At 45.0% G+C, this 13,549-nt stretch overlaps 1 long non-coding RNA gene across 1 annotated transcript in view; it reads right to left on the reverse strand.

Moving 5' to 3' along the window:
• Positions 1–5,349: 5,349 nt before the first annotated feature.
• LOC130709353 (uncharacterized) overlaps positions 5,350–13,549 on the reverse strand; it is a 217,054-nt gene continuing 208,854 nt past the window's right edge. The window contains exon 3 of the long non-coding RNA XR_009009858.1: positions 5,350–5,422. This is a non-coding gene — a long non-coding RNA (uncharacterized LOC130709353). The remainder of the gene's footprint in view (positions 5,423–13,549) is intronic.

Below are 13,549 nucleotides of genomic sequence, written 5' to 3' on the forward strand. Positions count from 1 at the left end.
AAGCTGTTTTATGTTTAATAAATTGTCCTTCTCAGAGAACCTTCAGAAACCTTCCTTTTGGAAGGGAAGGCAGTGGGAAAGGGATAGAGGAGGGGAGGAACGGTGAGAGGATATAGATTGCTATCTTGTTCCCCTGGCTCCTGTACTACTGTCTCACTCTCTGAGTTTGGACATTGGTTCACTACCCCCGCCCCAACTCCTCTGTCATCCAAAGGCTGGATATGACATGGTCTGACACCCCTGTTACCACCAGCAAACTTCTATTTCTCAAGGTGAGGCATATGGACTAGATGCTTCTTAAAATGCAGATTCCTGGGCTCCACCTCAGACCTACTGAATCAGAATAGGGGAGAGCAGGACCTGAGAATCTTCGTTTTAACAAAGGCTCCAGCTGATTCGTAGGGACTCTGAAGTTTCAGATCCACTGCCCAGACCTTGGGAGCTGGTAAGTTTCCACCATGCTAGGCATTTGATCCCCTCCCTCCACTGATGAGGGTTACTTCTCCGGCAGGTGCTAGACAGAGAAGGCGTTTCTTATTTGTTCTAGTGGAACTTGTAACACAAAGTAAAAAAACAAACAAACAAACAATAGAACAAATCAATTTTCCTCATAAACAGGAAAAAACACACAGAATTCCTGGATGAATACTGGAAGGTACAGCTAGGAATCAAGGTTCTGAAAAGACACTGACCCTTCCTCAGTGGGGACATGCTTCTTCATCAGCTCCCCTCACTCCTGACTTCTTTTCCTGCCAATGCTCCTTTGCCTTCTGGATTGTGGTTCCGAAAGCTTGATATGCCTCAGAATCACCTGGAGGGCTTGTTAAAACAAAGATTTCTGCGCCCACCCACAGAGTTTCTGATGCAGGGAGTCAGGGGCAGGGCCTGAGAATTTGCGTTTTGGCCGGAATCCTCATTTCAAACAGCACTAGCCTAATTCCATCCCTTATGAGTTACTTAACCTCTTTATGCCTCAGGTGCTGCATCTGTAAATTGGGGATAAGAACATCTACTTCACTGGGTTCCTGTGAGGATTAAATTAGTTACTCCTCAAAAAGTACTTAGAACACTTTCTGTAATTGTTAAGCCCTCAGTAAATGTGGGCCATAATCCCAGAGAGAGGGTTGCAGTTAGGAAGCACTCTGCTGATGAAATCTTCCACACTTGCTTTATAGAAGTCAAGCAGTCCCGCAAAATGAGTCCCTTTCTCCTTGCGCTCATCACATCATTTCAAGCTATATTGAAAATAACAGCACCTAAAATTTATTGAGTACTCGCTATGTGCTAGGAATACGAAGCAATTCACATGCATTCTTTCTGTCACCTTCACAATAATCCTGTGAAATGGGACTGTAATCCCACTTGCGCAAATAAGGAGAATGAGGCTGCAAGAGTACCTGAATTTTGTAAGTATCTTGCTCTGTCTCACAACCTCTAAGTGGCAAAACTGGGATTTGAACCCCCTAAACCCACGACTGCAAAGCCCATGCCCTTCACCATCCCAGACGTAGCAAATAGGTTTCATCCTCCATCATCCCATCTGCTAACAGCTGCCTGGGGAACAGGATTCTGAGGCATAAATATCCTGACTTAAGGGGAAGGATTGCTAGAATTGATTAGAAATGTCTAGCTGCCATGCAAGCTGGTGGGGGTGGGGAGGATGTCAAAACATAGACCAGATATTTGCTGCCCCTGCACTTTGCTATGACAACACAGATGGTGGTAAAGGTTTCCTAATTTTATTGAAGATTATATTTAAATACACACAAATCAGGTGAATGCTCTCAGGAGTCGCTAATGATTTCAGATCTGTAGTCCAGCTCCCCTGCCCACTGTAATTTAATTCACATTGTATTTCAGTGCACACCGATGAAGGCAAATAGTTGTGTGACTAAGCCTCATCTGTAGATGATCCGAAACCATTTGTCTTTGGTTTTAGAGTTCCAGCAGGGATACGGTGCTTTAAAATTGTCATTAGACTATCTGACATGATTGATAGATATTCTAGCCAGTTTTTGGATAGTATGCAAGGATTTAAACGGGAAAGAAATAATATTCCATCTTCAGGTAAAACTTGAAAAAAACAAAGCTTTAACCTCCTGAACCTGATTCCTGATTGTGTCAACATATTTTCCGACTCCCTTAAGCCCGGGGTTCTCAATGCCTGGGAAAATTGACATCAGGACGTTTGTTAGAAAGCAGATTTCCAGTTCCTAGCCTGGGAGATTCTAATCCAGACTGTGAGGGGTGGAGCCGGGCAATTGCACTTTAAACAGGTACGACAGGTTTTAGGACTACACCTGGGAAGCCTTGCCTTAAGCAATGCTATAGAATGGCAGTTCCCACTGTTTTTCAACAGGAGGAAAAAACCTTTTCTATTCAAAACATTTCTTAGACATCACTTGATAGCAGCTGAGAAAACAAAGGATGGCAAAAAACTACAATTCATTTTGTAGTGATCATAGATAAATATGTATATGTTTACCACAATAGTGTGCAAATAGGTATTTGAGAGTGAGAAGGAACTATGTGCAAGAGATAGTGTTTAATTCATCTATACGCAATGTTTGATGCACATATAAATTTTAAATCTTTTGCAGATAACTCTGCAAACCTTTCCTCCACCCCTCTCCTAACCCTGCCTGCCTACAGAGGACCACAGGCCAAGGTGGGAAACCACTGACTCCAGTTTTAATTCCTGTCCATTCTAGCACAGTTTTCCCTTGGCAGGTAGATGGGCCATCACTCACCTGAGGAGAGAAGAAAAGTCACATTCATGGAGCACTTACGTGACAAATGTAGATCCATATTAGCTGCTTTACATACAATTCCTTCTTCCATCATCTGCACCAACACAAAACCCAAATTTGATTAATAAATTCTCAATTTACTGTAAAATCAGATGTCTCCATCTCTTAAATCTCAATTCCAGTTTCTATGGTTTTTATGTCTAAAAGTCACATTTGTAAATAATATTGAATCAGGAAAAGGTGCTGGGTGTCTACTGCAAGAAAAGCGCTATACTGAGGACCATGAAGACTTCATTAAAAATCAGCTCGGGTTGAATACTGGGGATTCTCATCATTAAAGAAAGGTTCCTTTGGATGTTTTTGGATGGTTCCTATTCTGTTTGTCAAATTCAAAACTCTTCTCGACTTTAGAAATGGAGAAATAGGAAGACAGGATCGTCTTTCCTTAATAAAGAGTTACTGGGTTCTAACAGATGTGGCTTAAATAAGATTATGATCCCAATTGCCTTTTGCTTAAATGCACATTCAAATCAGCTGGGGAGCCCTGAGAAATCCCGGCATAGATGGTGGAAGGTGCTGGGCTAGAACTCAAAATTCACAGAGAACATCTATGAAGCACATGTGGACAATAAGAAACAATGAATGTATGTAAAGACAAAGACACCATAATTATCAGTAACCAGGAAGTTTTTGCCCTGTGTCTGTCGTGGCTGGCACTGAAGGACTGGCTGGACGTTACAGGTTTGTTTGATATTGTCGCAAATGGTAACAATGAGGACTTGGACTGTGGTAAAAACCCACACTTAGTAACACAAGGACAAAAGCACTCAGAAAGCTGTCTTAATCAATTCAGTTCTGATCTTTTCTGGCTAGGCTATGCTCGGATTTAAAACCATCATGCTCATAGATGATTGAGCTGTAGTTCATTAAGAAATGCTTGAAAAAAAAAAAAAAAAGAAATGCTTGAAGGGTGATGAGAAAGGAGAAAATGAGAACTGCTTCATTGGGAGAATTTTGTTAATGCTATTTGTCTTCATGACGCCAAGGAGAAGCACAAGGAGATTCGGCAGCCACCTTTAGTTTGTGATGACCTTTCACCTCTGCTGATCTCTGACCCAGCTGTTTCAATCACACAGACGTGGCAGCTCCACAAGGAGATGTTTAAGGAGACAGTTTTCCTTTGTAGTGCAGTGGGAGGGAAAGAAGTTGAGAAGAAAGTCTCTCCAGCAAAACAAATTGCCTCTGTGCTTTAGCTGACAAAGGGTTAACAGACCATCAGGTCCAGTTTCTGCTCAGCAGTTTAATTGCTGCAGGCCAGGGAAACATGGGAGGGAGAGAGGGCCATTACTGGGGACCTCATTTTTCAAACACCTGTCAGAAAGCTAGGCCACGGCATGGATTTGATACAGAAACCAGGAATTGGGTCTCTTTCCCAAATTCAAATGACTTGGGTCCTATTGACTTGTTCCTCAGCAGGAATTCTCTAGTTGTTAGCTACCAGGGTCCTTTTATCTGCTAATAGATTGTTTCCCCAAAGAGGCACACCACAGAGAGAGAGAGAGAGATTGAGAGAGAAAGAGGAGAGAGAGAGAGAGAGAGAGAGAGAGAGAGAGAGAGAGAGAGAGAGAGAGTGTGTGTGTGTGTGATTTTTAAAGCAGGGTTCCCAAAGCTTAGGATGCATCAGAACCACCTAGAGGACTTTTTAAAACAGACAGTAGTCAGCCCACACTGTTAGATTTGTTTCGGTAGATCTGGGAGGGCCCAGAAATTTGCACCTCTAGTAATTCCTACGTGATGCTGCTCCTGGTGGTCTTAGGACCACTTTGTGAGAACCGGTGTTCTAAAATACACTTTCCACTGTCTTCTTTGGGCCTTAATAATTACACTTACATACATACATACACACACACACATACACACACCCCAGGATAATAAAATGTTACATATTTGAAGTTATAAAAATGCCAAATATTATCATTATTAATAATACCTACTTTGAGTACCCACTGTGCGCCAGTGCTATTAATTCTCCAAGGCAGGTATTACTGCCCATTTTACCAACTAAGGCCTGACCCAGCCCAAATCCAACTCCTAAGCCTACGGTCTTAACTTCTTTAATACTTTCTTAACAAGTAATAAAACGAGTCAGAATTAACCAACATGCAAGTTTTTTTTTTTTTTTTTAATTTTATGGCTGTGTTGGGTCTTCGTTTCTGTGCGAGGGCTTTTCTCTAGTTGCGGCAAGTGGGGGCCCCTCTTCATCGCGGTGTGCGAGCCTCTCATTATTGCGGCCTCTCTTGCTGCGGAGCACAAGCTCCAGACGCGCAGGCTCAGCAGCTGTGGCTCACGGGCCCAGCCGCTCCACGTCACGTGGGATCCTCCCAGACCAGGGCTCGAACCCGTGTCCCCCGCATCTGCAGGCAGATTCCCAACCACTGCGCCACCAGGGAAGCCCCATGCAAGTATTTTTAATCAACATATTTTCTACATTCTAATAGGATACATACCTGTATTAACTCTAAGTGGAAGAGTATACTTTTCTATATATCACTTAAAGCTAAAAAAAGGAATATCCAAGGAATATTGCAAAATCAACCAGCCAACAAAGGTGCACTGAGTTCTTCCTGATACTTGAGGACCACAGGACAAGCCAGCTTCCTGACCTAATGCACCTGAAACAATCAGGAAATAGTCTAAGATTAGTGTAAATGTCGAACATGAGGGCCGCGAGATTTTTTTTTTCTGCCTTGACAGATAGTAGTAAGTGCAAAAGGTAACACGGCACCCAAACGATGTCTTAGAGCAGCGGTTCTCAAGCTTTCCCCAGTGTCAGAGTCACCTGGAGAGCTTGTCGAAACTCACACAGCTGCCTCCCAGTTTCGGATTTAGCAGGACTGGTGGGGAGCCCAGGAATTTGCATTGCTAACCATTTCTCAAGTGATGTTGAATCTGCTGGTGCAGGGACCACACTTTAAGAACCACTGTTCTAAAACAAGCCTTCCTGGATTCTGATCCACTTTTTAGGCACTGATTCAGCAGACATTGCTGGAGTGCCTACCGTGTGTAAAGCTTCTTTCTAGCTCTGAGGATAAAGCTGTAAACCAAACAGACAAAGATCTATGCCCTCAAGGAGCTATCTAGGAAGTACGGCTGACAGGAAATAATAAGTACAAATGGGCAGATAGAGGACTCTGTCTTAATGTGTTCACCTCTCTGAGGAGATAATATCCACCAGAACAAGCCAGTGTAGACATCTAGGTGAAGAGAGTTCCAAAGAGGAAGTACAAAGGCCCTGAGACAGAAATGTGCTCAGTGTGTTCAAAGAAAGGAGACTAGTGGCAGAAGGGGCGTGTGCAAGAGGAGAGTGGTAGATGAGATTCAGATTTAAAAGGAATCTGCATTTTTAAAAAGGAGATTCTAATACACATACAGGTTTGGAAATGACTTCTCAGATGCAATTATTTCTAAAGCTCATTCAACTTTTTCTGTTTCTCATCAACACTATTTTGGTGTGAGATCTGAGAGTAGACATGTTCCCTGGAGCAGAAAACAAAGAATGCATGCTCATAGGGAAAGGTTTATTAGGCATGCCCAGGGACTGAGCTTTGCATGATTTTTATTCAAAAAAAATCATTTCTCTCTCCTAAACAAGAGTCTGAGTCAAGCTTACATACTGAATGTGCAAATGGCAGAAATAACTGAATCCAAAGAGGAAAGGGAAGCTCTTGGTGACAGACAAGATATGGAGGGCAAAGGAAGGAACAAATAGATATGCATGGCTATAAATGAGGATTTAGAGAAGGAAAGGAATTTACATGGGGATGACGACAAGTCTGGTTCTATACCTAAGTCTATGTGAATCTAATGGAAGTGTGTGTGTGTGCGCACGCACGGGCACGCATGCACTAGGAAGTAGGGGAGATAATAAGACATGGGGAATAGGTCACGGCTGTTTGCAAACAGGTGATAAATGAAGCCCCCTAATTAAGTAAGTTCCCTGAAGAAGTGAGCGTGGAGGGTGGAGAACAGAAGGTTGGAACTCAGCCCTGGTGAGGAGAGATGACCATGGGAGAAAGAAGAGAGAGAGAATCCACAGCAGAGTACAAGAAAAGTGCAACAGCCTATCAGCCTATTACCCTATATTACTGTGTCTGACAGAACTGCAGCAAACACAAAATGGGCAAAGGTCAGTTCTTCTGTCCTTCAAGCATATGGGTATGTGACCAGCTGGTTTGTAAAAGGGAGCTCGTATTATGGAGAACACTTTATCCCGTAAATAAGTCAGACTCAATTATTTTATATCAAAACAGTATCTTAGCTTTTAACGAGCACAACTGCCAATACCCAGAGTCACGTATTATGAATCACTATTTGCTCCTTCCTACACTTTCTAATTTCCTGCTAAGGAGACAGGGCTGAATGGGGTCATTAATCTGAATTAGAAATACTGTGACCTGCTCTGCACTTTGCTTGCTAACACTGTGGCAGAGCTTGATCTATGGGGGGTTTACTTTCCATTCAGTTCTGAGGAAGAGGTGGGGCAGACGTGCGGGAAGACGCTTAGCTAGTTTTAACTTTTAAGGCCTTTTAAATTCCAGATACCATTTGGGCATCTCATTTTGGGCTTTGAAATCATTGCTGTCATTTCAATGCTTTTACTGGAAATGTCATCAAATGACAAGCTTTGCTCAGCCTCTGTCTGGAATTCTAGAAGGCTCACCTAAGCAGCCTAAAATAACATGCTGGCTTTATTAGAAAAGGGGAAACGTGTGTATTTTTCTGGCTGAATGGACGTGACTCAGTGTGTATTTCACTGGTGAGGCCATGGAGGGAAGAATCTGGATGAGGCAGGGGCACCTGCAAGGCAGTTGGTTCAATAAGTCTCTCTCACCACTGCCTCCTTACTTCAGAGGAAATACAATGAATGGCCCTTGGAAAAACATAACTGCAAAGCCATCATTTACAGCTTTCAGATATTTATTTCACTTGCGATAACTGCTTACTGTGTGGGCTAGGAAAATACACAGAGAGAAAACTCACATTTTTAATTCACCTTCTTGTTTAGAACTCTGGAAAGAATTTTGATGGAATTACTGGGGCTGATGGGAGTTGGGAATTCTCTTCAGAGCTACGCCAGCCTTGTTCTCCCAAAGCACCTGGACCACAGTCGCAGATGATAGCAGACACCTAGTGCAGCAAACTTTGGTCGAAAGATGCCAGTGCCTTTCTTGACCTACCCAACCTGGCTCTACCCCCTGACTGGTCATAGCCCTTACTGCTAACAGTACTAGTAAGGGAAATTCATTAGAAATAGAAGTAGGTTTCAAAAGGGCTGGATGAATTCCCAGCAGGCATGTCTGTTAGGGTGTCTGCAGGTACAGCCGTCAGCTTCTGAGGTCAACAGGAATGGCTGCATTCCCTCAAGTCACTTTGGACGTCTCTCCCAGACTCTGAAAGCAGAGACTGAAGGAACTGTGGGTTTGAGCTAAGAGTCATTCATTTGTCTGTCCTGGCTACTGGGCCCTACCACCCCATTCCATTGTCCTTGGAAGCTGGGAGGATGGGAGCCTCACATTTTCTTCACAGCTTGAGCATGAAAAATGTTCCCTTTCTGACTCATCCCCTGCCCCCCACACGGCCGTCCATGGTCCTGGGTGGGTAGGTCCCTGAAACAGGCCCAACCACAGCTTCACCCTGACCCCCTTGCGCTGGCCAACATCCCAGCGCCCACTATACATACCACACTTCCTCCTGAGAGACCCAGAGGTGACTGTAGCCAACTTGCTGTGGAGCCTTGGGCTTTGGGGGTTTTGTGGATGCTCTAGGGCTATGGAAAACTTGAGTAATTTTCTGCGGTCACAACCCCAGGGTCCCCAGTCAGTGTAATTATAAGTCAATCACTTCCCTTCCAATTCTGACTTCTCTTCCCTTTGGGCAGGTAAAATCATTACCATGGCTCCCTTCTCCCCTCAGTCAGACATTTGTACAGGCCATTTACCTCATGCCTCATGAATCTTCTCAACTGAATGTTATTTGGGGGGTTGTACTTATTTATTGAACTCAGAACAGCAGAAGGCCTGTCATCGATCTCGCTGCCCTCCACAGCCCAGGGCGGCCTTCTGTTTCCCTAAGTGCAAGGTTCCAGGCAGACGATCCGCAGGAAGAAACCTTCCTGACGCACAGCCCTGGAGGGCTCCCCAACCTGCAGCCCTCAGGAGATGCGCCCGGGGTGTAATGAGGCCAAAGGAAGCAACACTCTCTCCACAAGGGGGAAAGAGGAGACTTTATGTGTATTGAGAAATGTGAGGGAGACCCCTTGCAAAGAGGTCCAAACCTCCCTCACTACAGTAACTAGAAGAAAGAAAGAAAGAGAGAGAGGGAGAGAGGGAGGGAGGGAGGAAGGGCAGAAGGGAGGGAGGAAGGAAGGAAGGAAGGAAGGAAGGAGGGCGGGAGGGAGCGAGGGAGGGAGGAAGGGCAGGAGGGAGGGAGGGAGGAAGGAAGGAAGGAAGGAAGGAAGGAGGGAGGGAGGGAGGGAGAGAGGGAGGGAGGGAGAAGAAAGAAAAGAAAAGGCCTTCTTGAGTCAAGTAAAGCAGTTCCAAATACAGGATGGTTATTTATGAGTTACTTTTGTTGAGCCAGAATCCAGGGGGCTGTTTAAATGCTCCCCAGGACACCTCCTAATTGCCCTTCCCCTCCCTGCTCCATCAGTGATCCCACCAAACAACCTCACAGAAGGTGTTCGTATTAAGGCTTTTCGTGACGTAGAAGGAGTTCCTACTTTGGCCTAAACCCAACCCACAGAGCTCAGACCCAGGGAGGCTCTGTCCCTGAAATGCCCCACCATTTCTGAAACCTTAAAATCCCCTGAGTGATGTGCATTTCCAAGGTTCCAGGTTTGCAGTTTCCCTTTTCTGAGGGCATGGATTTTGCAGTTGAACCTGGAGCCAGATTCACTGTCCGTTCCTGCCCCAACGGCACATACTTCAAAGGACTTGTTGGCATTTTTAATTATGTCGTTTAGCTGCCGTCAGCATTTCCACAATCATTTCTCATGTTCCTTCCTCCAGCATTTTCCAACTTAGGAGCGATTCCCTACAGAGGATGTCAATATAGCAGCATAAAGTGGTAGGAGAGTATGGTTGTAGAGTCTGGGGGACCTGAGTTCAGATCCCAAGTCAGCAACTTAGAAGTTGTGTGTGTTTGGGCAAGTTACTCAACCTCCTTAAATTCCAGTGTTTTCATGAATAAAATAGGGGTGATAATGGTACCTACCTCTTGGAATAGTTGTGAGGATTAAATAAAATAATGAACAAAAATACTTATCCTGGGTCTAGAGCAGCACTGCCCAGTAGATATATATTTTGAGCCATGTATATAATTTTAAATTTTGTAGTAGTTTCATTTTTTTAAAAAAGGAAGACAGTTGAACTTAACTTTATGTATATGTTATGAAATATTACCATTATAAAACAGCATCAATATAAAATATATAAATGAGATATCTTTAAATTCTTTTTACCATACTAAATCTTTGAAATCTTATATGTATTTTATACATCTCAATGAGGACTAGCCACATTCCAAGTGCTTGTGGGTAGTGGCTACAATATGGGGCAGCACAGGTCTGAAACATGGTAAATATTAGGTAAAGGCAAGTTTCCTTCCCTAAGACTCTGTCTTTCCATGCCTTGGAGTTTAGAGACATTTGGAAATGAACTCTGAGATCACCTTCGGCCCCAGTGCTGAAAGGATGTTTCTGAGGGTCAGTGTTGGACTTTTCCTACAGGAGGACAGGCAAGGACTTGGTGCCCAGTCCCCTGTGCACAGGTAGAGAGTTCTGTGGATTCTCTATTCTATTATCCTGCCAAACAGGCAGATGATTCTGCCGCCCTGATTTCCTGGAACCCAACACCTCAGATTTGCAGGAGTCCTCAGTGGTCTAGCCCAATCTCTCATCAGATATATGAGCACCTTATACAATGCCCATGCTACTCCCTCAGCCTCTTCTTGAATGCCCCCAGCGATGAGCAGCTCACCACACCCCCTAGGAATGTCAGATGGCATTGGCTGTAAGGAAACTCCTCCTTTAGAAACACATCCTTCTTCTCTCTACCTTCTATTCCTTGGTGCTAACACCAGTCTCTGGGAAGAGAACAAGTAAGCCATCCTCTGTGTGACAACTCTACCAGTAATTGAAGTTGGCTCTCGGGTCCCCTCCAGGTCCCCTCCAGGTCCGTTTGTGTTGAGAATAAAAGCCCCAGTTATTTCTATCGTTGCTCGTATGACCGTGTGTGAAGCCCCCTCTCCATACTGTGTGTATGTGGTTGTTGTTATGTGTCCTTTGCAAAGTGCAGCCCCCAGAACTAAACATAAAATGGGTGGTGTGGGCCTTGAAGCCAACTGCTCCTGATTCTGAGCACCCTCTCCACCAATGCCCTCTTTGCCACAGCTGCACGGCACCCTGAGCCCCTGGAAGCAGGCAGCTCTCAGCCCAGGTGGGTCCCCGCACGCTCCACGCCAGATGTCAGGCACTCTCCATCTGCCAGCTGGAAAGTCACTCTGAGTCTGGCTTTTCTCCCTTCCAGCTGTTATGCAAGGAGGGCCAGGAGCGTCCGTGCCACCTCTCCTCCCACGTGCCAGGGTCTGTGAGCCATTCCCAGCTCCTTCACAGCCTCATACACAGAGGCAGGGGCCTGGAGCTGCACAGGCCTGTCCTTTCTCTGCGTCCCTGAGCCCCTCTGGCGGTGGGAGAGCCCTTGACCAGCATTCCCCTTGTGTGATATGGAAATCCCTGCCTTGCCAGGAGCCCAGCACTGGGGCTACAGGTTTGGCCCCTCCTCTTCAGGGTCTCTAGATGTTTCTCCGCCAACTATTAACTTCACACCAGACTCCCATTAAGGCCCAGTTCAAAAGAGTGGGGTGGGCGATGTGTGGGGATGTTGGGTAGGGCCGAACACACTTCTCCGGAGATGTGGAAGGAAAGGAGCAGCTGCAAGGGAAGATTAAGCTCAGCTGCGTGCCCATCGATCAATAAATCAGTCAATCTTTATCGAGCTCCTCTGCCTGCACATGCTCGTTAGCCAGCATGGACCCAAGAGTTGCAGCTCTGAGTCTGGGATTTGAGGGGGAGGAGTAGGGCTCTGGTCAAAATATTTTCACCTCATAAAGTTCAGTGGTTTCCTTGTAGGGTCATTAGCTAATTCACGCTAAGGTGTTAATGACTTATCAGCTTTCATTCTTTCTAAAGGGACTCTAGCCAGGGAGTGGTCCTGGGTAAGGACCACCTAAGAGGGTAAAGGATGGAGAAGTAAATGCTAAAGGCAGATTTTGCCATTTTCCCTAGGGCTTGGGATGTGAATATTAATTGGGTCAGGACAGAAGGTAGGAGCAGGGCTCTGGTGACAGTACCGTTTTCATTTCCTCAGCTCTACCCCTCACTGTATGTGACCTACAGCTGGTTAATTAGCCTCTCAAGCCTCTGCTCTCTCACCAGTACAATGGGAGTGTCCGCCAAAAGAGTTGGGAGGATAAAGCACTTAGTACAGCTCTCAGTTTAAAACAAAACAAAACAAAAACATGGTGGTTACTTCTGTTCATATTGAATTAAACCCAGACTGACAAGAGCTATGACCTTTGAAAAAGGGACTGGCTAGTGAATCTTCCTTGGCCTTCCCCTATAATAATTCCTGTCAGACAGGCCTCATTTGGTGGCCTTTTATGACACTGTCATTTGCAAGACTGTCCAAATCTTTTTTTTTAATTTTTTAAATATATATGCTAGGTTTTTCTTTTTTTTAATTTTATTTATTTATGGCTGTGTTGGGTCTTCGTTTCTGTGCGAGGGCTTTCTCTAGTTGTGGCAAGTGGGGGCCGCTCTTCATCATGGTGCGCGGGCCTCTCACTATCGCGGCCTCTCTTGTTGCAGAGCACAGGCTCCAGATGCGCAGGCTCAGTAATTGTGGCTCACGGGCCCATTTGCTCCGCGGCATGTGGGATCTTCCCAGACCAGGGCTTGAACCCGTGTCCCCTGCATTGGCAGGCAGATTCTCAACCACTGTGCCACCAGGGAAGCCCCTGTCCAGACCTTTTTGATATTCATCCTCGTTCATTTGTATATCCTCCTTAGCTTACCTCTTAATTACTCTCTCACAAGTTTATTGCTCTAAAATCATCTCCCGGAAATATCAAAGGCAGCCTTCCCAGCCCAGTGTTTTGGGATTTGGTGGCCAAATGGCATTTTCCTTTTCCTTCTGGTTCATAATTTTATAGATTCTGCCTGTGTCTCATCTCAGACACAGAACCTGCAGTGTGTCTTTATGCCACAGTCTTGCCTGCTTCACATTCTCCATTCATTCATTCAGCAAACATTTATTGAGTTCCCTCTAAGTGCTGCTAAGAAGGGCAGGGCCACAAAGATGGTCCTTTTTCTCATAGCCATTACCTACTAACAGGTGAAGACAGACAAGAAATAAATGAGCAAATGAATAAAATAATTTCAGTGCAATGAAGTGTAAATAGGTGTAATGAAGAAAAGAAACAAGAGTCTGAGACAGAGATGACTAGAGAGAAGGTTGTCCACATGAAAGAAGAGGTCCTCAGGTGGGGAAGGGCTCAGAAGGGGACACTGGCATAGAATTAGGGTAGCTACAGCCTCATGAGCTTGGGGGAGTCAGGCAAACAGTGGGGGTGAAGGGACCAGCTGGAGCCAGATCACCAAGAGCTTTGTAGTCCATCATAAGGAGGCTAAACTTTATTTTAAACTTGTTTAGAAGTTGTCTAAAGGTTTTAATCATGGCATT

This window comes from Balaenoptera acutorostrata, chromosome 12, assembly GCF_949987535.1.
Source record: "Balaenoptera acutorostrata chromosome 12, mBalAcu1.1, whole genome shotgun sequence".
In the NCBI taxonomy this organism is placed as follows: Eukaryota; Metazoa; Chordata; class Mammalia; order Artiodactyla; family Balaenopteridae; genus Balaenoptera; species Balaenoptera acutorostrata.